We start from the raw sequence: 22,948 nt of genomic DNA, 5'->3' as shown, positions 1-22,948 counted from the left end.
GCTCAGTATTAGTCACTCAGCATAATACCAGCTCCTCGGGCTCACTCTTAAATCATATGGGTACCCGCGCTCACTGTGGGGGTACAGACTCCGGAGGGGCCCCTTACTGCCCAAGCGCTATATCAAGTCATCTCGTGCCATATCAAGTAACTCAGGCCCTCGGCCTCCCATCACTCAGCATATCCTCACATATGGACCTCGGCCTCACTCAGTCCAGAAAATCATCACAAGCCCGTCAGGCATCAGTAAACAATAGTGCTCAGCTCAAACAACATTTTTAAACATCATTTAAATCTCAAATTTGAGTAAAAGTGGTTGAGTCTGTAAAACAGTGTAATTCAATAGGACTGAGTTCAAGTAGTATATCAAACTAGTGAGGAAACAGTGATAAAATTCCACGAAGGATTCAAATAATTGGCATTAAGCCCAAATATGACAATAAGCCCCAAATCATGGTGAAAACAAACAAGTCTCAATCAAATACGCGATAGAAACATCAATCGGGATGGACCAAGTCACAATCCCTAATAGTAAATGACCTCGCGCTCGTCATTAAGCGCGTGTCTCACCTCAATATAGCACTACATTGTGCAATCAGGGTTTCAAACCTTCAGGACATCATTTACAATCACTACTCACCTCAAGCCGGCCAAAACCCTAGCTCTCTATTCCTTTGACTCTCAAATCGACCTCCTCGCGCATCAAATCTGACCAAAACCACAACGAATACGTCACAATATGCTAAGGGAACAAAACTTAATCGACATTAATATAAAAACATCAAAAATCCTTAAATTGGCAAAACTCGAGCCCCGAGCCCACGTCTCAAAACTCAAAATTTTCACATCAATGGATTTCTTATCTCGCCATGAGTTCATACATATCAAAATCATAAGAATCGGAGTTCAGTTGACCCCTCAAATCCCCGTTCTTAACTGTCTTAAGTTCAAGCACTAGCCTCCATTTTTAATCCTTGATTCCTTAGTTTTTTAGTTTTAATTCATGTAATAACACCTTAGAATTGTGTTTTAGGTTCAGAAATCCTTACCTCAATGAAGTCCTTTGATTTCCTTTATCAAAATCGCTCAAAAACCACAAATCCGAAGTTAGAAATAAGAAACCCTTCAAAATTCGCGAAGATGAACTAAATACCTTCTGCCCAGTCGAAACCGCATCTGCGGTCAAATAGTCGCTTCTGCGGTACCACTTCTGCGGTTGACACTCTGCATCTGTGAAACTTCATTAAGTCCCACTTGGCCGCATCTGCCGTCCAATAGCCTCATCTGCGGTTCTGTAGGTGCGGCTCCCTATCCGCATCTGCGATCCAGCCTAGCCTTGCCCTTTTCCGCTTCTGCGACTTCCACTCCGCATATGAGACACCGCACCTGCGATCCCTTTTCCGCAGGTGTGGAAATACCAGCAACGGCAGAAATTCTGCAACATTACAAGTCCAAAACTCCCCGATCGCCATCCGAATTCACCCCGAGGCCCCCAGGACCTCAACAAAAAGCACCAACACATCCTAAGACATTAACCAAACTTGTTCCAATCATTAAAACACCTCAAGCAGCACTAAAACCATCAAATTACCTCAAATCTAAGCCTAAGTTCTTCAAAAACTTTCGAAATTCACATTCGATCAAAAACCCAACCAAATCACCTCCGAATAACTTGAAATTTTACACGCACATCCTAAATCACCTAACGAAGCTACTACATCTCTCGAAATTCCATTCTGACCCTCGGATCAAAATCTCACCTACCAACCGAAAATCACCAAAATACTAACTTCGCCAAAACAAGCTAATTTCTACTCCGGACCTCCAAAACCACTTCCGATTGCGCTCCTAAGTCACAAACCATCCCCCGAAGCTAACCAAATCACCGGAAATCACATCCGAGCCCTCTAACTCATAAGTCAACATCCGGTTGACTTTTCCAAACCAAATCTTCCTTAAAGAGACTAAGTGTCTCATTTCCTACCAAAACCAATCCGAATCGACTCGATCACACCAAATACAGATAATGAAGCATGAAGAAACATAAAATGGGGGAAATAGTGCCGTAACTCATGAGACGACGGGCCGAGTCGTCACATCCTCCCCAACTAAAACAAACGCTCGTCCTCAAGCGAGTCAAGAATCATACCTGAAGCCTCAAATAGGTGAGGATACTGCTCTGCATCTCCCGCTCGGTCTCCCAAGTAGCCTCCTCCATGGGCCGACCTCTCCACTGCACCTTCACCGAAGTTATATCCTTCGACCTCAACTTTCGAACCTGACAACCTGAAATAGCTACTGGCCCACATCATAGGTCAAATCATCATCCAACTGAACCATGCTGAAGTCCAAAACATGAGACGGGTCCCTAACATGCTTCCGGAGCATAGAAACATGGAACACCGGATGCACACTCTATAAGCTGGGCGGAAAAGCAAGCTTATAAGCCACCTCCCCAATCCTCTGGAGCACCTTAAAAGGCCCAATGAACCGCGGACTCAACTTCTCTTTTTTTTCCAAATCTCATAATACCCTTCATAGGTGAAACCTTCAGCAAGATCTCCAACCATTTAAGACATATCTCGGACCTTCCGGTCCGCATAACTCTTCTGATGCGACTGCGTTGTACGAAGCCTCTCCTGAATCACCTTCACCTTCTCTAAGGCATGTTGAACCAAATCTGTCCCCAACAGTCTGGCCTCGCCGGGCTCGAACCAACCAACTGGAGATATGCACTGCCTCCCATACAAGACCTCATACGGTGCCATCTAAATACTGGATTGATAGCTGTTGTTGTAGGTAAACTCTGCAAGCGGCAAAAACTCATCCCAAGAACCCTCGGAATCAATAGCACAAGCACACAACATATCCTCCAATATTTGAATGGTACGTTCGGACTGCCTGTCCGTCTGAGGATGAAACGTTGTTCTCAACTCCACCTGAGTGCCCAACTCTCGCTGAAAAATCCTCCAAAACTGGGAAGTAAACTGAGTGCCTCTATCTGAGATAATAGAAACTGGAACACCATGCAACCGAATAATCTCTCGAATGAAGAACCCTGCTAGCCGCTCTAAGGAATAGGTCGAACACACCGAAATGAAGTGCGCGGACTTGGTCAGCCGATCCACAACCACCCAAATGGAATCGAACTTCTTCAAAGTCCGAGGAAGACCACTCACAAAATCCATAGTGACTCTCTCCCACTTCCACTCGGGAATAACAATCTGCTGAAGTAAGCCACCCGATCTCTAATGCTCATATTTCACCTGCTGACAGTTGAGACACTGAGCCACAAATCCCACAATATCTTTCTTCATTCTTCTCTACCAATAGTGCTGTCTCAAATCCTGATACATTTTCATGGCACCCAGATGAATGGAATACCGCAAGATGTGGGCCTCCTCCAGAATCAACTCTCTAAACCCATCCACATTGGGCACACAAATCCGACCCTGCATCCTCAATACCCCATCATCACCGATGGTCACATCCCTAGCATCATCATGCTGAACCCGGTCCCTAAGGACAAGCAAATGTGAATCATCATACTGGCGTTCTCTGATGCGATCATATAAAGAAGACCGAGAAACCACACACGCCAACACCCAACTAGGCTCTGAAATATCGAACCACATGAACTGATTGGCCAAGGCCTGGACATCAACTGCAAGGGGTCTCTCCCCAAACTCCCCATACTCACTGCCTTTTGGCTCAAGGCATCGGCCAATACATTGGCCTTTCCCGAATGATACAGAATAGTAATATCATAATCCTTAAGCAACTCAAGCCATCTCCGATGCCTCAAATTAAGATCATTTTTCTTGAACAAATGCTGAAGACTGTGATGATCGGTGAATACCCCACAAGATACGCCATACAAATAGTGCCTCTAAATCTTCAATGCATGAACTATGGCAGCCAACTCCAAATCGTGAACAGGGTAGTTCTTCTCATGGGGCTTCAACTAACGAGAAGTATAAGCAATCACTCTACCATCCTACATCAAAACACAGCCAATCCCAACTCTCGAAGCATCACAATACACTGTATAAGAGCCTGAAGCTGACGGCAAAACCAATACTGGAGTTGTGGTCAAAGCTGTCTTGAGCTTCTAAAAGCTCTCCTCGCACTCATCCGACCATACAAATGGAGCACCCTTCTGAGTCAACTTGGTCAAGGGCGAGGCAATAGATGAAAAACCCTGAACAAAACGTCGATAATAACCCGCCAAATCGAGGAAGATACGAATCTCTGTGGTTGAGGACGGTCTAGGCCAACTCTGAACTGCCTCTATCTTCTTCGGATCAACTTTAATACCCTTGCTGGACACCACATGCCCCAAGAAAGCCACTGAACCGAGCCAAAACTCACACTTGGAGAACTTTGCATAAAGCTTCTCCTCTCTCAGTCTCTGCAATACAACTCGCAAATGCTCTGCGTGCTCCTCCTGGCTATGCGAGTACACCACAATATCATCAATGAATACTATAACAAACAAATCCAGATAAGATCAAAATACACTATTCATCAAATGCATGAATGCTGCTAGGGCATTGGTCAACCCAAAAGATATGATAAGAAACTCATAATGACCATATCTGGTCCTGAAGGCAGTCTTAAGAATATCTGAATCCTTGATCTTAAATTGGTGATAACCCGAACGGAGATCAATCTTGGAGAACACCCTCGCTCCCTGAAGCTGGTCGAATAAATCATCAATACAAGGCAGGGGATACTTGTTCTTCACTGTTACTTTGTTCAATTGCCTGTAGTCAATGTACATTCTCATTGTGCCATCCTTCTTCTTTACAAACAAAATCGGTGCACCCCACGGTGACACACTAGGCCGAATGAACCCCTTTTCTAGGAGCTCCTGAAGCTGCTCCTTAAATTCTTTCAACTCCGCTGGTGCCATACGATACGGTAGAATAGAGATAGGTTGAGTGCCCGGCACCAGGTCAATACAAAAATGAATATCCCTGTCTGGTGGCATGCCCGACAGGTCTGCAGGAAACACATCGGGAAAATCCCGCACAACTGGAACAGTATCGATACTAGGAGTCCCAGCTCCAACATCCCTAACAAATGCCAAATATGAAAGGCAACCCTTCCTAACCATACGCTAGGCCTTCAAGAAAGAAATAACTCTACTAGGAACATAGTCAGTCAAACCATGCCACTCGATCCGCTGTACACCCGGCATAGCCAAAGTGACTATCTTAGCATGGCATTCTAGAATAGCATGTCACGGAGATAGCCAATTCATGCCCAAAATAACATCAAAATCCACCATGCTCAATAGCAACAGATCAACTCGGGTCTCTAGACCCTCAATAATCACAACACATGACCGGTACACACGGTCCACAACAACAGTATCGCCCACCAGGGTAGATACATGAATAGGTAAAGCAAGAGACTCCCGGGGAATACTCAAATAATGGGCAAAATATGAAGACATATAAGAATAGGTGGAACCGGGATCAAATAATATAGAGGCATCTCTGTGGAAGACTGAAACAATACATGTAATGATAACATCTGAAGCAATAGTATTGGTCCTCCCTGGAATAGCATAAAAATGAGGCGGAACACCGCCTGATCGACCTCCACCTCTAGGGTGACACCTGGCTGCCTGACCTCCGCCCCTAGCTGGCTGGGCGCATGGTGAAGAAACTGGAGCAGAAGACGAGGGCTGACCCCTCTGCTGAGATGAACCAGCAACACAACGAGGACACTGCCTCCACATATGTCCAAACTCTCCACACTCAAAACAACTCTCAGGTGCTGGAGAGTAGGACTGAAGGGAACCCCTCGCACTGGAGTGACTAGTTGATGCACTCGGCATGGAAGATCCCTGAACAGACGGGGCACAAGATGAACTCTAAGCTGGAAGAGCGCTGAGTGAATACTGACCCTATTGAGAACCATGATAACCACGACCTGAAGATGCCCCAGGATACTCGAGATGGGACGACTGAGCAGGCCTGAAAGAACGACCTCTACCATGCTGAAACTGGCCCCTAGACGGAGCACTACTGAAACTTCCAGAACCTCGAGGCCTCTTGGCCTCCCTCTCCTCTCTATCCTGCCGGTGAGCTGTCTCAATCTCACGAGCGATATCAACCGCATCCTCAAATGAAATACCCAGAACTCTCTCCCTAGTCATCAGAATACGAAGATGATAATTAAGACCATCCACAAACCTCTTGATCCTATCACGATCTGTCGGAACCATCCAGGAGGCATGACGAGCCAACTCAGAATACCTCGCCTCATACTGGGACACAGTCATATCTCCATGTCGAAGCCACTCAAACTGCCTATGCAGCTCCTCCCGGTGGGACTGCGGTACATACTACTCCAAGAAGAGAGTGGAGAACTCCTACCAAGTCAAAGGCGCTGCACCTGCCGGCCTACACTACTCATACGCCTCCCACCAAGTGACGGCAGCCCCAGTGAACTGAAAAGTGGTAAATTACACACCACTAGACTCAAGAATCCCTGCTGTCCGGAGCATATGCTGACACTTGTCGAGAAAACCCTGGGCGTACTCGCCCTCAGCACCACTAAATGAATGAGGCTAGAGCCTACCAAACCTTCAAGACGACGCTGCTCATCGTCTGGCATAGCTGGAGCCACTAAGTCTTGAACTGGTGCAACCAGCTGAGTTGGAGGTGCTCCCGACGTCTGCAATCCTTGCACTACCTGCTCAGGTGTGCGAACAGTGGGGGTCTAATTGCCTCTCCCGGCCTGTGAAGTAGCTGCTGCGCTATTGGCTGAAACTGCCTGAGCCAGGACAGTGCAAACTGACAAAATCTGAGTAGAGGCCTCCTGAAGACCCGAAATCATGATGGACACAGCTGGTGCCTGAATAGGTGCTGCTGGAGTATCTATAGTTGGAGCCTAATCCTGGGCTGGGGCAGCTGGTGGATCAACAGGTGCTGCTCTCGCTGCTCTGCCTCTACCAAGACCATGACCGCGTCCACAACCTCTGGTGGCCTCACTGGGTGGTACTGGTGGTCGTTCTCCTTGTCCGGTAGCGCGAGTCCTCTCCATTTGCAAGAGAATAGAATACAGAAGTTTAGTTTTCAGATCAACAAAGTCGCACGACAAGAATTTCAAGAATATGAAGTTTTTCCTAAAGGTTCTACAGCCTCTCGAGGATAAATACAGATGTCTCCGTACCGATCCGCAAGACTCTACTAAACCTGCTCATGACTCGTAAGACCTATGTAACCTAGGCTCTGATACCAACTTGTCACGACCCAATTCCTGAGCTCGGTCGTGATGGCGCATCTCGTGAAGACAAGGCCAACCAAATAGAATGAAGCACCTCTTTTAATAATTAATTAACATAAATAAGTCTAAAACATAATTAATATAGCCATAAATGCGGAAGAAAGCGAATAAAATAAGGGAAACCATCCCGATACAGCCCAAACCGGGGTGTCACAAGTCATGAGCTACTACATAAACTGCTATAAGTCTACAAAATATAGGATCTGGTACAATGGTCTGAAGATAACATAAGTAATAGAAGATAAGGGAGAAAACGGGGTTGCGGACGTGAACAGCTACCTCGTCACTCCAAGTCACTTCCTAGTCTCGAAGGAATCAACGCTCAGGTGCGGACTCTACTATGCCTGAATCTGCACACACGGTGCAGGGAGTAATTTGAGTACTCCGACCCAGTGGGTAAATAATTATAAATAATGACTAAAAGCATGAAATTACATAAAGGCACAAGATAATTCTATATTAAAGCAGTAAAATCAGTTAAAGCAGTAAAATAGTGAAGAATCAAATAACTCTCTTTTAAAACCGGTAAAACAGATAATTTAACAAATACAATATAAGTAGAAATCTGCCCCTCGGGCTCAGTATCAATCTCACTGAACAGTATCAGTCCCTCGGGCTCAGTATCAGTCACTCAACATAATATCAGCCCCTCGGGCTTACTCTCAGATCATATGGGTACCCGCGCTCACTGTGGGGATGCAGACTCCGGAGGGGCCCCTTACGACCCAAGCGCTATATCAAGCCATCTCACGGCATATCAAGTAACTCAGTCCCTTGGTCTCATATCACTCAGCATATCCTCACATATGGCCCTCGGCCTCACTCAGTCCAGAAAAATCATCACAAGCCCCTCAGGCATCATCAAACAATAGTGCTCAGCTCGAACAACATTTTTAAATATCATTTATATCTGAAATTTGAGTAAAAGTGGTTGAGTCTGTAAAATAGTGTAATTCAATAGGGCTGAGTTCAAGTAGTATATCCAACTAGTGAGGAAACAGTGATAAAATTTCACGAAGGATTCAAATAATTGGCATTAAGCCCAAATATGGCAATAAGCCCCAAATCATGGTGAAAACAAACAAGTCTCAGTCAAATACGCGGTAAAAACATCAATCGGGACGGACCAAGTCACATTCCCCAATAGTAAATGACCCTGCGCTCGTCATTAAGCGCGTGTCTCACCTCAATATAGCACTACGTTGTGCAATCCGGGTTTCAAACACTCAAGACATCATTTACAATTACTACTCACCTCAAGCCGGCCAAAACTCTAGCTCGCTATGCCTTTGCCTCTCAAATCGACCTCCTCACGCGTCGAATCTGACCAAAACCACAACGAATACGTCACAATATGCTAAGGGAACAAAACCCAATAGACATTAATCAAAAAACATCAAAAATCCCGAAATTGGCGGATTCCGAGCCCCTGGCCCACTTCTCGAAACTCAGAAATTTTCATATCAACGGATTCCTTATCTCGCCACGAGTTCGTACATATCAAAATCACAAGAATCGGAGTTCAGTTGACCCCTCAAATCCCCATTCTTAACTCTCTTAAGTTCAAGCCCTAACCTCCATTTTTAATCCTTGATTCCTTAGTTTTTTAGTCTTAATTCATGTAATAACACCTTAGAATTGTGTTTTAGGTTCAGAAATCCTTACCTCAATGAAGTCCCTTGATTTCCCTCTTCAAAATCGCTCATAAACCGCCAAGTCCGAAGTTAGAAATGAGAAACCCTTCAAAATTCGCGAAGATGAACTTAAATACCTTCAGATGCGGTTGACACTCTGCATCTGCGGAACTTCATTAAGTCCCGCTTGGCCATATCTGCGGTCCAATAGCCGCATCTGTGGCTCCGTAGGTGCGGCTCCCTATCCGCATATGCGGTCCAGCCTAGCCTTCCCCTTTTCCTCTTCTGCGACTTCCACTCCGCATATACGACACCGTACCTGCGACCCCTTTTCCGCAGGTGCGGAAATACCAGCAACAACAGAAATTCTGCAACATTACAAGTCCAAAACTCCCCGATCGCCATCCAAAATCACCCCGAGGCCCCGAGACCTCAACCAAAAGCACCAACACATCCTAAGACATTAACCAAACTTGTTCCAATCATCAAAACACCTCAGACAATACTAAAACCATTAAATTACCTCAAATCCAAGCCTAAGTTCTTCAAAAACTTCCGAAACTCGCATTTGATAAAAAACCCAATCAAATCACCTCCGAATAATCTAAAATTTTACACGCACATCGCAAATCACCTAACGAAGCTACTGCAACTCTCGAAATTCCATTCCGACCCTCGGATCAAAATCTCACCTACCAACCAGAAATCACCAAAATACTAACTTCGCCAAAACAAGCTAATTTCTACACCGGACCTCCAAAACCACTTCCGATCGCGCTCCTAAGTCACAAACCATCCCCCGAAACTAACCGAATCACCGAAAATCACATCCGAGCCCTATAACTCATAAGTCAACATCCAGTTGACTTTTCCAAACCAAACCTTCCTTAAGAGACTAGGTGTCTCATTTCCTACCAAAACCAATCCGAATCGACTCGATCACACCAAATACAGATAATGAAGCATGCAGAAACATAAAAAATGGGGGAAACGGGGTGATAACTCATGAGACGACGGGCCGGGTCGTCACAAAAATTCCTCATTGAGGGTTTTTTTTTACGAGTTTTTAACTTATATATACCGACATGTGTAAAGAAGCTTTTATATTATTAGATCATTTAAAAAATACTTATATGTAACCCTTCGTAAATAATGAAATCTTAAAAATTAGACAAATTACTTGTTAAACTTAGAAGAGATACAGAATTTTACATGGGAGTGAATAGGAGAAACTTTATTTGCTCAATTGACAACTTGGGAGATCAATGTTAATATCCAAATATGTTCCAAGACCAAAGTTAACATCCAACAAAAGCAAAAAATTATAATTTTGACCCTATCTTCTTTTCAAAGTCTCCAAAACACCACAAAACAAATTTTGTTCCACCATCACACTCTTTCTTCCTTAGGTTGCTGCAAAATAAGCTTTAACCTGAAACAGAATCGGTATAGCCGTATAGCCATGGCCATGAATTCTTTTTTTCATCATCAAACTACAAAAACCAATTTATATTTTTCTTTAATGAAGTACAGTAAAAGAAGCTAGAGTTCTTTTTCAACAAGTTTCAACTCAAAACCTTTCACATCCCCATATCAAGGTAACCCTCCATTATAAAGTTGATATTTTTAATGCCTTTTAATTTTTTTTCATTGGGTAATTTGATCAAACATGTGTTGCTTCTATTTATCAATGCTTCTTATATCTGCATATGAGTGTTGGAATATTAAGGTATGCAGTTGAACTTTATTACTAATTGCTTTAGGACTCGGGTATTTTAGGTAAATATGCATTTGTTTTAGGCTGTTATGTCACACGGGTAATCCCTTGTTATGCCTCTGTTGATCTATATAGGAGATACATATTAGTTGAGAATATGTTTTAGACGTTTGCACTTTTACTGTATGTCCTATGCTTTCTCGGAGTGGTTTAGCTTTTCATAGATTTATCCATTTATAAAATATACGATCTTCTAATAGTTTTTATTTATATTTTGCATAATATAGGCATGAGATGAATTTAAATGGTGTAAATTGGTCAATGAGAATTCATACAGCCGACCCCAACTTATTTGGGACTAAGGAGTAGTAGTTGTTGTTTGTTGTTCTAGTGTGTGCCAAAAAAATGTAAGTAGCGTTCCATAAAACAGAAGGGCATCCTGATGCACAAAGCATCATACATTCACACAAGGTCCGGAAAAGGGCCGCACCCCAAAGGGTATGATGTAGAAAACCTACCTTAATGCAACCATTAGTGTTCCATGTTACATAAAAAGACCTTTTTTCCCACAATGAATTCAGACTTGAAAAATGCAAATGCCAAGGAGTGATTCAACTTTGTCAATTATTTCTCAAAAGAGAAGCCAGTAGTCCTGATTCTACTTAGGTATTTGTGTGAGACCAACAGTGGAAGATTTGTGGAACCCCATCTTTAAAGCCAATTCAACATTAAAAACCCTGCTTTTTTAGTTTGTTTGTATCTTCTCTATGCATTCTGTCGACTCCACCCGAGTTCTAACGACAAGTTATACTATATCTAGTGTAGCTATTGATTGTTAAGACTTAAGACAAATATGTGTGAAACAAGAATCCGCACAGCTACTTTTGCATATAACAGTAAACAGTAAATGCCAACTTGAATCCTTAAAAAAAGAGCATGAGTTCACGTTTTCTTGACATTACACAGAATAATGTTTAAGATGTTTTATAAAGAACAACTTTGTGATTGTTTTAAGTTCCTCTTATCTTTGTAGTAAGATCGGTTACAACTCCCACTGAAGCTTTTGTTGGCTTCAATGAGATGGTTCGGTGGACACAGCGGAAGTATTTCATGTTAGGCGGGAAAGGAGGGGTTGGGAAGACTAGCTGTGCTGCTTCTCTGGCAGTAAAATTTGCAAATCATGGTCACCCGACTCTTGTTGTTTCAACTGACCCTGCCCACTCTTTGAGTGATTCGTTTGATCAGGTAACTGCTATGTACTTCTCTTCTAAAATTGTTCCAAAAGAGGGTAAAAGTTAATGTATTTATTATTTTGTGTTTTCTGTAGGATTTGACTGGAGGGGCACTTGTTCCGGTTCAAGGAGTGGATTCTCCATTATATGCACTAGAGGTATATCTCTTTCTTATGATTGTGATACTGGTACTTAGATCACAGTATCCACTTGTTTAAGACAAATATATCATATAGTAAACTATTGTTCAAATAGATAAACCCTGAGAAAACAAGGGAAGAGCTCCGTGCTACAAGCGAACTACAAGGTGGCAGAGGTGTCAAAGATTTTATGGACAGCATGGGTCTCGGAATGCTTGCTGAGCAGGTGACAGCACAAGCAAAATATTTCATTTTTTTTCTTTTCCAAATAAATCCCTCTCATTTCATTTGGTTTTAACTGTGTGTGCCTAGTCTTGGTTTCTCGCTTTCTCCTCGTTTCCTACTCCCTCTGTTCCCTTTACTTGTCCAGTTTGCATTTTGCACTCCCCTTAAGAAAGCATTAGTTAGGTGTTTATTTTACTAAATTATCCTTATTAATGGTATTATGGAAATCTAAATTTGACTACTGCTACTCCAATTAATTTGGGAAATAGTTACATACTGATTAGGGTAAAATTGGAAAAATATAATTAATTCTCGATTTGCTAAGGTGGACAAGTAAAAGGGAAAATCTATTTATAGTATACTGATACTGGACAAGTACAAGGGAACTGAGGGAGTATTACACAACTACCAATTTAGCTGTGTCTGATTTAATCATAGTTCTTTAAGCAATTCACCATGTCTCTTGTTGTTGTTTCAATTGGTAAAGCCTCTAAACTCGACATTACATGTTAAGGTCAGGTTCAAGTTTATTTCTCTATTGCAGCAGTTGAAAGAGCAACTGTTAAATAAAAATTGATTTTGGCAATCGGCAAAGTACGATGTTCGCAAGATTCCTTGTGGTATCTGACTCTGCTCTTATTAACTTGTGATAGTTGGGAGAACTAAAACTTGGAGAGCTGTTGGACACTCCTCCACCTGGTCTAGATGAGGCTATTGCAATTTCCAAGGCATGTATAGTGATTGTTTGATGCTGTTTTTAGTATTAATACTCCACATAAACAACTGTCTTATTGTTGTCTTATTCCAGTCTCTTTGACCATAGGATGGTTCTGCAGGTCATGCAGTTTCTTGATTCAAAAGACTATAGTAGCTTTTCTCGCATAGTTTTTGACACAGCCCCAATGGTGAGTTGAAAGAAATTGGCTTAATTGTAAAATTTGTTCTCTGGGCTTAAAGTTTGCATTTACATGTTGATACTGCAGGGGCACACACTTGGACTACTATCACTTCCAGACTTCTTGGATGCATCAATAGGCAAGATGATGAAGGCAAATACTGTTATGCTACTAGGACATTATAGGTTATTTCTTCCATCAAAAATTGTTTCCATGTTTAAGAATGAGAACCCTCAAGCCGATACGTCTTTCTTCTCCTCTGAGCCATAACTTATTCCAGTGGTTTTAGCATGTATAAATGTGAAACTTTGTGACAGTCCTTTCATTTCGAGTTTGTCAAGCAGAGTATTACTTTTGGGCACTTCAGCATTATAAGTACTATTTCGTGTGTCACAGCTTAAAAGAAAATAGCATCAGCAACTTCAGCTTTAAAATCCATGTTAAACAAGGCGGAGCCACAAGAAAATGCTGCTGTAAGCATTAAAGTTGCAATACTAGCTTTCCTGCTGTGCTAATTACTTTGCATTGAGCATCATTTCTTTTCACTGCAGAGTGACAAGCTTGAGCAATTAAGGGAGAGGATGGCAAAAGTTCGAGTTCTTTTCCGTGATTCAGCAACTACAGAGTTTATCATTGTGACAATCCCCACCGTAATGCGCCAAATTCCTTGTCTTCTTATTTTAACTTATTAAGAGCTAGGCAGCATAACCCACTGGGTGCAAACAATTTCTGAGGGCCATCGGACTGGGTAAAACCTGAATTAACCGTGGTGGTGCACTTGCGGGAAACTCCTTGCCGAGGGCCTGTGCACCCCCGGGAATAGTCGGGGCTCGAAGAGACTCGGACACCCGGTGCAAATCAAAAAAAAAAAGAGCTAGGCAGCATAAGTTTGCAACAAATGAGTTCTCTAACTTTAGCGTCCAATCATAAATAGCATCCCCCAGCTCTTTGTGCATTCATCTTAATCCTTCTATATCACGTGGTGGGAAGATAAGATTGTACAACTTTCGTTGGGGTCTATCTTAGATAAGATGAGTGCAGCTAATTGCTGCATAATTATCTTTCTGTGCTGCTCACCTTCTTTTTAGGGCTTTTCATAATACTTGGAGCACTAGATAAGCAAGTATGCTGCCCTGTGGTATCGTTTATGCTTATTTTTTTATTGTCTTGGAGGCCAGTGTCATTTCTATTATATTTGCTTCTCAAGTATTATTATCAGGATTTCCTTGCTCAGTTAAACACATTTGCCTGTAGTACCTCTACCGCTCTATGTGTACTTATGGGAAACTGATCAATATGAATTGACCCAAACATCTATCATGTAGGACAAGCTATTCTTTGCCTGTGCTTGCAACTTCTTTTTGAAAAATTGTTGAGTGACCTCTTTGTGGGAAAAAAAACATTCTGTACAGGTTATGGCAGCAAATGGGTCTTCACGGCTCTGTGCATCCTTGAAGAAGGAAACTGTCCCAGTAAGAAGACTTATTGTCAACCAAGTCCTACCTCCGTCTACATCAGATTGCAAGTTCTGCGTGATGAGAAGAAAGGTTCTAGCGAAAAATATTCTGATTCATCCCATATCTCCAATTAGTGAATGGTTGATTCTGATCCAAATGATTTCTCTTTTTTAAGTTAAATCCTTCACAATTATACTGCTAACCGAGATTTTTCTTTTGTGAAGTATTAACCTAAGTTACATAAAAGAATACCCTGTGCACAGGATTTGCAGGAGATTCCCTTGCATATCTTTTTTGCATCACCTGGACGTACGTACTAAAGGAAGTTGAGCTAGGTGTCCGAATTTCTAATAGGGAATAAATTTCTTTTGAATCGTTTCTGTGTCAAACCATTGATATATCTCAGTTATTGAGCAAACAAGATGTAATTCTTTTTAAAAAGACCCTGTAGATACCCTTTTCGGAGAAGTTAGGGAAGAAGGCATGGAAATCCTGAATGTACACTTCCACCATGTGTATGTTTCATTGTTCCCAGATGTCCTCTTCAATGAGGTTTTAGGGGAAACACATTGGTTCTGTTGTCTTCAGCTTTATGGAAATGCTAACTGTTTCATAACTTGTCGTATGGTGGGTTCCGCCAAGTTTTTTCCATGTGTCACATTATCCTTTAATTTCTACATCTGCAACTTTTAACAAACTTTGCAGGAGAAAAGTTACTCATGACCAAACCAATACATCATAAATCAAGCATGCTTTGATTTCATTACGGGGCACTGAGAGCTACTATATGTTATAACAGAAATAGGATGCCAGATTGGAGATTCACAAATGAAAATGTGCTTGGCGTTGATAAAGGAAGTGGCATTTATTCTTTAACTTGAATCCAAGTAATATGAATGTTGATTTAGATTAGGCTGATGTTGTATGCTGTTACATAGAGAGTGTAAAACGAGAAGATTAGAAGAGAAAAATTACTAGGATTTCTGGGTATTTTCTCTCTCTCACGGGAAGTTATTCTGTCTTATGGTACCTTTCCTGATGCAAATTTCAGTCATTTAACAAATGGCCCAAATTTATCTGTCATATAAGGGGTTTATATCATGACAAGATGTCAACACAAACCAATCTAATCCTTTACATCTATATTATAATCTTATAAGTGCAAATTCAAGAACTTGAAACTTTTAGCTTGAATTAGAAACTGCATTATACTATGAATCTCTAATTTCCCTGATCTTCTCTTGCATAGTTTTGCTGATGTCTCAGTTGTTCTATACGTTACAGGATCAGATGCGTGCTCTTGATATGATCACTAAAGATCCAGAGTTAGCAAGTTTAAAGATAATCCAAGCACCATTGGTTGATATGGAGATAAGGGGCGTCGCTGGACTAAAATTCTTTGGTGATATGGTTTGGAATTTTGTTCCAAAAGTAGTTGTATTTTACAATAGTAGGCATTCTAGTTATAGATTTCTGAACATTTTAGGAGTGAAAAATATTCTTCATCCTTTTTCGGGTAGGGGTTGGGGAGGGGGAGGGGGAGGGGGAGGGGGAGGTCCTAGTTAGGCTTCATCATTACTCTAACTAGGCATTTTACCGGGGAAACGTATTTTTTTTTCAATGAGGCAACAGTAGTTAAAAGTTTTGTTATTTCTTTGGCGGCAGATCATTTTGTTAGTTCTTACCGTTACCCACCCTTACCCCCCCTGCTGTTTAACTCAACTATTCGATTGTATGGCTTTTGATACATTGCATGAATTCCTACTTCTTAGAAGGGGAACACAGGCACCTTTCCGTCAACGTGTGTTTCCTTGCATTTTCTAATTTGTCTGTGGGCATTTATGTAATTTCAATAACTCCCAACTCAACCTTATCGCTGACTCTTTCTGCTGCTGGCCAACGCGTGGACTCCTATTTTTTCAATCTGCCTAACTTAACTGAGTGTTATTGTAGAACACTATATGAAAGTTCTGAATCTCTTTGGCCACCTCTCGACGATCTCTGCTTTCTCTCGCTTTACTGGGTTTTCATCTTCAAGCAGTTATTTACTGGTGTGTTTCTCCACTGCTGCTTCTTTCATGTTTAATAAAATGTTGAAAACTTAGTGCCGTAGTTTTAATGGTACTAATTTGTTAATCTCCTCAAATATGAATCTTCTGTTGAAAGGTGTTCCCCTGTAATTTCAACGTTGACCCGTGATGTTGCCACTTTAGATATTGTTTTACCCTTTTGTTGTGCGTTGTCTTCCCTCAATTTTCCTTTCACAGGTAAAGTGGGTAAGTACAACAAATTTTTTGTTAGTTATTCCCAAATTACAGTGTAATATTATGTTACATCTAAAATTTAATATTTTACTTATAAATATAGTGTAATTTTTGTAATATTTCAACCCCTAACAGAAGGTGACTTTGCCCCCGGAGATCCACAAAGATAAAGATGAAAGGGGCGTACAATGTTAGTAATAAAATATAATATCTCGTGAACACACCTAAACAAATGGGTCCGCTGTTTCATTTAGTCACATGTGTCCCTGTCATAGTAATAACAAATGATGGACTATGCATACGTGGGTGGGCTTTGAAAATGCCTATGAAGTTCCCTTCATCTATAAAATTATTTGATGGCAACAAACGTTATAATACTGAAAACCAAGGACAAAATATAAAAGTTTAAGTGGTATGACGCCAAACTCCTATCAGCAAAACATGTTCCTTAGGCACTTTATATATTGGAGAATTAAATATGATGTAATGCCACTATCAGATGATTTAATTGCTGACAATAATTTCTTAATGCACTAACTACGGTGACACGCAAGTCATTTGAAGATAAATCTTAGCTTACACCTGCAATTTAAGACCAACACCTGTAAATTTTGTTGACACTTGTGCACAACATGGCATAATTTTCTTAACAGTCACAGGCAAACTTGGGCTCTCTAAATAATCTTCTGCTTTCATTCTTCCTTCACTGTGTTTCACTTTTCAGCTACACTGTAAGTTTTAACCCCAAAACCAAGGTACTCCATTCATATACTTTTTAATGTTCTTAAAGCTAAGTTTAATTATCCCCATCGTTATGTCTAATATTCAATCTTTTTCTTTATATAATTCCTCACGCTCAATTACTTTGTCCTATAATTTCATTCCTAACAGGTTGTAAGATACTCAAAAAATGGAGCAGCGATATACCATCCATGAAATAACGCCATTTACTAGAGATTGCACTTGTAAAATACAAGTTGTTGACAAAATCCGACCCAAAATTAGCAGAGATCACCGGGTGCACTTTCAAACAACCATCGTCCACGACGAAAATGTAAGTTCACAAACATCTCAACTACATAGTAATAAGCTTCTACCATATCTGTAAAGACGTTCTCCATGTTAGATATTAACAAATTGCAGGAAGACCAAATCTCTGCATCATAACATATGGTCCTGAAGTCCCACATTATGACAACATATTCAAATATTTCCACACATACCTCAGCTCAACAGCTAAAGTTAGGGAACCGTCACATTTTGCAATACTCATGCACAGATTCGAATGGGTCGTCGATACCTTCAGTATTGTCGAAGAAGTTATAGAGAACAGTGAAGAAGAATTAATGTTATCGTTGCCTACGAAATTAAACATAGTGTGCTTTGCCGATATCGAGAAACAGATTCCAGGAGATGAATTCGGTAAACAAACACCACTTTATACTACTTCATTTTTATCGTAAAGAAACTACGCTTCTTCATTATCAAATTTAAATAGTTGCATTCAACTTTTATACCTGCATACTTTTCTAAAGCAGACTTGGTGGCAGAAATATCAAGGGAGCAAAAACGTAAGATTTCAAGAGGCTATTCCCATAGACGACAAGTAAGTAATATACACTTTAACTACCTCTAACAACAAAATATGTATTTAACACTGCATCCTTAATTTCATAGGAAAAAACGTTTTAATTTATTATATGGGGAGAATTGGCTGACAACGATGGAACTCACTGCATCAACTACATAGATATCCTGTTGTTGTTGTTGTTGTTGTTGCAAAACGAATAGCTGCTTGCAAAACGAATAGTTGTTTCTAACTTTAAACAAGGTATTCCCAAGTTACTTTTTATCACACATGTAGATTTATGTTTAGATTTATTCATTAACAAGTATATGATATGCAGAGGTCCGACTAACAACTAAGGCTCAATTCCTCGATCTTTATGGACACTTTGTACCCGCATGCAGCAAAGTTAATGAATTGGTAGATTTTATTTGCACACCTATACGTTCTATTTTTAATACCATATTCTCCAAAAAAACCCACAATATCTACTATTACATTGCAGGGCAAAGAACAACAAGCATATGCTAATTGAATACACTCTCAAAAGTACATCAGAATTGTCGAAACAGAAAATATTGCACCTTTTGAAGATTGTTAGATTAACAATCGTGGGGCGAGAACAACATTAGCGTACCTGTCAACGTAGCAGAAGAATTGTTGAACTCATCACCGAAACAATTGCCCCAAATTGAACTTTGAATCACTAGGAAACAAAGTTAGTCTTCCACCAATTAGATGCTCTTACTTGTGTGTGTTCTTCGTTGGGAGAAGAAGAGAGTGAGAGAAAATTCTTGAGTTTGAGAAAAAACTTACGCTCTTTTGTTTTGTATTATCTCATTCAGGTAAATAGGGAGAGTAATAGCGGTTTTAGGAAGATAACCCACTTTTGCACGTTCAGTTTAGTGGGTGTTTGTGCTTTAGTGGTAACTTCCCTTTAACCTCTTTCCCTTATCTCTCCTAACCGGGTCGGGTCAGTCCACATGAAGCGACCCATGACCCATAATCCAACATCTCCCACTTCGCTCATAGTGGGCTAGACCGATGTCTTTAACACACTTTTTATACTAGCAAATAGTTGATGCGACCTGCGAGCACAAAGAGCTTTAAAATTCCAAAACCAATTAAAGGTTGTACTAAAGCTCTATAAAGAAATCCAATCACATATGGAAAGGATTCACTACTAACATGAGGATATTATTACTCGCAATACCCCCGACATCATTCTCTATTGCAGTAGCTACTTATTCGATCCCTCATCCTCAAAAGAGGCAAACTCGAGTTCTCATATAACATTGTATCCACAATTACACCTAATACCCTCATGGTAAGTGTAATGGTCGACCTATGAATACAAGTTAAATTACTAATATTTTAGTCGTCTTCCCTTTCTACTCGAATCTTTCCATTCCAAATCAACTGCTTTCCTAGACATGCACTGCACTGATGAATCACTCATGGCTATTAGTAACATGCTAAAGTAGCAACACTGATTGACACTTCAAGAAACAGTAAAAGGTCAAAGGGTATTCCAATAAAAGTTAATGTAGCTTCTTTGGGATCTCACACAATGAAGAAGCAGAGATTCATTCTTTCATTATCCCATGGTCGATAGCACACGTGGTATGAAACACATGTCACAGTGTTCTCACCCTATATTGGCGCGTGTGTCTTATTATTTTAATCATCCAACACCGTACAGAATTTGGTCTAGACACCTCCAAATGTCTAACCTGAGTTTCTCACTTTAATAATCCTCAAACCCTCATCTTAGAGAAACTTCCATCTGGCTTACAAAATAAGTCATAATCGAATTGTAAAATTCGTAAGCTATCAAGAATAACCTTTACAAGTAAATATAACCCCACATTATCCAAGGTTTTATAAGGTCTCATCTCTTCACGATTCTTAACGTAAGAGGCGATTGCTCGTGTGAGAGAGCCAATCTCGCGACTTGTTCGACACACTTTATTAACAAAATATTCATCACATGCATACGAGATATAAGCACAAATTCAAGAGTCAAATATTGATGAGTGTATTATAATACTTAAGTCGTTTTACAATACATAAATATATTCATATCCTTCGCAAACCTAGAGCCATAACATGTTTCTCAAACAGGTCTCTAGATATCGCCTTTGCAAAAGGATCAGCTATCATGCTTCGCGTAGGAATGTACTATAAATTTATCTCTCCACTTGCTACCATGTCTCTTACAAAGTTATACTTGATGTCAATATGTTTGGTCTTGCTGTGATACTTTGGATCTTTTGTATATGCAATAGCCGCTTGACTATCACAATATAGAGTCATGACACCCTGATAGTTCTTTGCAATATCCAAATGTTCAAAGAATCTCTTCAACCAAATAGCTTCTTGTACTGTAGACGCATAAGCTACGAACTCAGCTTCCATTGTTGAAAGGACTGTACAGGTTTGTTTTTTACTTTTCCATGATATAGCACCACTATTAAGTAAGAAGGCATAACCGAATGTTGATTTTCTATCATTCCAATCACCAGCCCAATCAGTATCTGTATATCCTCTAAAGTATAAATCATTTCCACTATAACATAGTGAATAATTTGCAGTTCCTTTTAGGTATCTAAAAATTCTCTTCACAGCTTTCCAATGATCTCTTCCAGGATTGGATTGATACCTGCTAACCAGACCTACAACATAACAAATGTCTGGGCGAGTACACATCATAGCGTACATCAAGCTCCCGACAACACTTGAATATGGAACTTGAGACATGTCTTCCTTTTCATTTTCAGTCTTAAGACACATTTCAAGGCTTAAAGTTTCACCTCTTGCTATAGGAGTATCCATGGATTTGCAACTATTCATGCGAAAACGCTCCAAGATTTTCCTTATATAAGTTTCTTGAGATAGACTCAATAACTTTTTGGAACAGTCTCTTTGGTTCTTAACTCCAAAGATATAGTCTACCTCGCCCATATCTTTCATGTCAAATGACTTTAAAAGCCATGACTTGACAGTTTTCAAATACTCCAAATTATTTTCGGCCAATAAAATATCGTCTACATAAAGAGAAAGAATTACAAACATTCCATTGGACTTCTTTACATAAATGCAATGGCCTTCATCGATCATGGTGAAATCATGTGAGATCACCTCCTTGTGAAATCTCAAATACCATTGCCTTGAAGATTGCTTCAGGCCATAAATAGATCTTTTCAATTTACAGGCCTTCTTTTCTTGGCCTTTAACGATGAAGCCTACAGGTTGTTCCATGTAGATTTCTTTGTTTAGTTATCCATTGAGAAAAGCTATTTTCACGTCCATTTGATGTAATTCCAAATCCAAACGTGCAACAATAGCCAAAAGTAAGCAAATTGAGGTAAACTTCACAACTAGTGAAAATGTTTCCTCATATTCTATTCCAGCTTCTTGAGTAAAGCCTTTTGCCACCAATCGTGCCTTGTATCTTTCTATTGACCCATCACTTTGTGTTTAACTTTGAGAACCCATTTGTTCCCAATGGCTCTACGCCCAGGCGGAATATTGACTAGATCCCAGACTTTGTTGGTTTTTATGGACTCTAATTCTTCTTTCATTGCTTTCATACACTCATCTTTTCCAGGGCTTGATAAAGCCTCAGTCACAGACTTTGGCTCATCCATTTCTGTGGGAGATACCAAAAAAATATAATCTTCAATTTCATAAGTACGTTTGGGTATATTTTTCCTGGCACTCTTTCGTAGTTGAAATTCAGGTTCGTTAGAAAGATTTTGGGATTGAGAGTTCACATTCCCACTCGGATCAAGAATAAGATCTTGATCAATTTGATTATCAACTGTGTCAGAAGACACTTCCTGGCTATCTGAGTTCAATATTTCATAAAGAGGCTCTCCATTCTTTACCTCGCCCTTCTTTGGAAAATTATTTTTCAAAAATGTGACATCTCGCGATTCAATCTTAGTAACACTCCCATCCTCTAATTCACCAATGAACACATACCCTTTGGAGTGTTCTGAATATCTTATAAAGATACATTTCTTGCCTTTTGGACCTAATTTACCAAACTTGCTAAAAGAATCTTTTACATATGCAGCACAACCCCAAGGTCGTAAATCCTTTAATTTTGGTTTATGGCCGGTCCATAGCCCATAAGGAGTGGTAGAAGCTGATTTAGAAGGCACTTTGTTCAATATATAAGTTGCAGTCAATAACGCATCTCCCCAAAGAGAGATAGGTAAATTTGCCTGCGCCATCATGGACCTTATCATGTCCAGTAGTGTTTTATTCCTCTTTTCTGCTACACCATTTTGTTTAGGTGTGTATGGAATAGTTAACTATCTGGTGATTCCCTTTTCATTGCACAATCCTTCAAATTCTTTTGAAAGATATCATGCCCTCTATCGGTTCTTAAGGTCTTAATCTTTTTGTCTAATTGATTCTCAATTTCATTCATATATTTCTTAAAGCATTCAAGTGCTTCCGATTTATGAGAGATCAGATAGACATAACCAAAGCGTGTGAAATCAT

General features: G+C 40.4%; 1 pseudogene; it reads left to right on the top strand.

The window, feature by feature from the left end:
- The first annotated feature begins 10,281 nt into the window (after positions 1–10,281).
- LOC107760822 (ATPase GET3B-like) lies at positions 10,282–16,132 on the top strand (annotated as a pseudogene).
- The last annotated feature ends 6,816 nt before the right edge of the window (positions 16,133–22,948 follow it).

This window comes from Nicotiana tabacum, chromosome 18 (genome assembly GCF_000715075.1).
Source record: "Nicotiana tabacum cultivar K326 chromosome 18, ASM71507v2, whole genome shotgun sequence".
NCBI classification, from domain to species: Eukaryota; Viridiplantae; Streptophyta; class Magnoliopsida; order Solanales; family Solanaceae; genus Nicotiana; species Nicotiana tabacum.
The sequence above is the reverse complement of the archived record's forward strand: the minus strand, read 5'-3'. Positions and strand labels throughout refer to the sequence as shown.